The following is a 3289-nucleotide window of genomic DNA, read 5'->3' as shown; positions in this document are numbered from 1 at the left end:
GATCACAAATGGACTAGAATTTTCTCACTCCATATTTTCAAATAAACAATAATTTTCTTTGAACTTTTATATCTCCAAATATCCCTAACTCTTGAAACCTAATATCTGAGATCTTTGGGAAGACATTTCAGAGGCAGTGGAATTAGACTGGGTCTTGGACTATTCACAGGGCTCTCAGGTAAACTTTAATAAATGATACAAATAGAAGAAGAAATATACAAACAACCCTTATTCTGTTTGCGTGAGTTCATCATAAAACTGAGAATGTCTCTTACTTTTTCATCCTATAATTTTAAAAAATGATTTATATTTATCATATAGTAAAGGAATGAAAAATCCATGAGGCAAGTTTTCTTAGATGATAAAGCACATGTGGCCTTTTCTGACAGTGACGACCTCCTCACGAGAACATGCCTCTCACAAAGGATCTTCTTCATCGCTCTCCAGAAGAGAAGAAGAGGAAACACAAGAAGAAGTGCCTGGTACAGAGCCCTAATTCCTATTTCTTGGATGTAAAATGCCCAGGATGCTATAAAATCACCACCGTCTTTAGCCATGCACAAACAGTAGTTTAGTGTGTTGACTGCTATACTGTCCTCTGCCAGACTATAGGAGGAAAAGCAAGGCTTACAGAAGGATGCTCCATCAGACAGAAGCAGCATGAACAGGATCCTGCATCAAGATGAATGGGAAACCAACCCAATAAATATGTTTTGGATAAAAAAAAAATCATGTGAGTTGTCTTAATGTTTGAAAACATATTTTTCTGACTAACTACATCATTAGGATCAGTAGAAAACCATCAATTCCCCAAGCCTTTCAGATTTGTATAATAATGAAAAAGGATATATTTCAGTCAGATTTTTATTTCTCTGTCCCAAATCCAATATGGTATTATATACATGGTTAAAAATATTTCTTCAAAAATTTAAAAAATTTTTATGATTATTCAACTTTATTCCATTCCCTGGACAATGAATTTATACTTACCATCTTGAGTAAAAGAATGAGTAACCAAAAGTCCTAGATAAACTATAAGAAATGAAGCAAATAATCATGAGCTAAGATATACATATTGTCATACGTGTAAAATCACTATTGTGTGGACTTCCCTGCTGGTCCAATGGTTAAGAATCTGCCTGCCAATGTAAAGGACAAAAGTTCAATCCCTGGTCCTGGAAGATCTCACATGCCTTGAGGCAACTAAGCCTAAATGCCACAGCTACTAAGCCCATGCTCCCTATAGCCATGCCTCTCAATAAGAGAAGCTACTGCGATGAGAAGCCCACGTACCACAGCTAGAGAGTAGCCCCTGTTCACTGCAACTAGAGAAAGACTGCACACAGCAATGAAGGCCCAGTAAAGCCAAAAATTGATAAATAAATCACCATTGGGATTCATGTCAGGATATTGTAAATATTGATTAACAATTGAATTATTTTTAATTAATGCAGATTTTTCTTTGAATGTTATATGTTATCATTCAGTCACTAAATTATGTATGACTCTTTGGGAACTCATGGATTGCAGCACCCCAGGATGCATGCTGAGTGTTACAGCATCTAGCTTATGATTTGGAAGTAAGAAAATCTGTCATCCAACATCTGCTCCTTACTGGCTAATTGTTCAACTTTGGGACAGTGCTATCAATTTCCTGGGCCTTGATTTTCATATTTGTAAAATAATAATACCTAACTAGGGGGGGCAGTGTATGAATCAGTAATGACATACATACGTTACACACAACTCTTTGATTGCAAGAAGCAGGAAATGTAAGTAAGACAAAAAATTTATATTTCAATTAACCAAAAAATTTATATTTCAAGCCACACACCAAAAAGGAAAAAGAAAAAACAAAAAACAATGAATATATCTGTGAATTCAAATCATTAGATTTTCATATTGACTTCTATATTTGCCTTTTTTTTTTTACAAAGAGCTGTGCTATCACAAACTAACCATCTTCACAAGGTTAAAAACAAGACTGTAACCAGGTTGGATCTTAAATTCTCAAAAATTTCATGAGTAGAAAGGAAAAAAATTCTATCCAACTAATTCCAGTTAGAAAAATCCTGGGGAAGAAAACTGGTCCTGCTAATTGGTTCTCATATTCATTTTTGAATCAAGCAGTGGTAGTCAGATGGAAGACTGTGACAGGCCCCAATATCTGTGATATGTCCGGACCTGTGATGTGGGATGTATGATCTACAACCAAAAAAGGGAAGAAAAGACACAGGACAAATCAGAAGAAGTGGCAAAACAGAATCTTCATTATTAAAGTACTTGGCATAGTATTAGCTAAGGACTTGGAAATGATAGAGATTAGTGCTGATGAGATTAACTTTCATTTCCTGGATCAACCAATTAGTTAGCTTCATTCTGGTTTATGGACCACTCATGTATGTTCATGGTGGTGAGCATGAGAGGAATCCAATAAGAGAGAGAAATGTGCGACATCCACCGTTGTTAGGTTAGAGCTTGTTTTACCGATGATGTGTCATTTGGGGTATGTATTCTTCCTAAGGGCAGAGGGTTACTACTCTTGCAGATTTCAATACGTTAATTTGAAATGAGACATCTAATTCAAAGTGAACTGCAATCTGCTGGAATATGCTGAGGTCATCTTGACACACCTAGCAGTAATGAAAAAAATCATTCTTGCTTCATCACTTGCTAGCTGTGTGTCCTTGACTGAGTTATGAGCCTCTCTGGGCCTCAGTTTCCCCAAAAGTTACATGGGGTAATAATAATACCTACATTTTCATAAAGTATTTGAGGCAATTAAATGACTTAATATATAAAAAGTGGGGGAGGGGGAGAAATAACTCATTGCGTGAGGAGTTGGACATTTGAGTATCTACTTCAGAATGCTTGTACGGAAGGTGAGGACTCCTTTCTCTTTCTGACTCAGAGACTAGGGCTGAATTACCCAGCCATTCCTTGATCCGGCAGTCCTCTGACTCAGGACTTTGAACTTTAGGTTGGTTGCAAACAAATGGATGGTTGGTTCATTCATGACAGCCAGTGTTGGATTCTGCAGTGGGAACTAATAAAAATGCCTGGATAGTTCAGGGATGTCTGGGAGCAGTGGTATAGTGGCAGTGCAGGAAAGCATTGCTTCTACTGCCCAGATCCTATGCTCTTTTAGTTTCTATCTGTGCACCAAATGTACTCCTCCATTTTCTCATTAATTACGAGCTCCCTATTTTTCTCCCAAAGTCCTCTTTCAAGTAAAAATTGTATAGTGGCTCTCTCTTGCCTGAAATTTAAAAAAAAAAAAATCTTACTA

The 3289-nt window shown here is 36.7% G+C and overlaps 1 pseudogene; it reads left to right on the top strand.

The window, feature by feature from the left end:
* Window positions 1-410: 410 nt before the first annotated feature.
* On the top strand, window positions 411-729 carry LOC122451213 (annotated as a pseudogene).
* The last annotated feature ends 2560 nt before the right edge of the window (window positions 730-3289 follow it).

The sequence above is a fragment of the Cervus canadensis genome, chromosome 12, assembly GCF_019320065.1.
Source record: "Cervus canadensis isolate Bull #8, Minnesota chromosome 12, ASM1932006v1, whole genome shotgun sequence".
Taxonomy (NCBI): domain Eukaryota; kingdom Metazoa; phylum Chordata; class Mammalia; order Artiodactyla; family Cervidae; genus Cervus; species Cervus canadensis.
The sequence above is the reverse complement of the archived record's forward strand: the minus strand, read 5'-3'. Positions and strand labels throughout refer to the sequence as shown.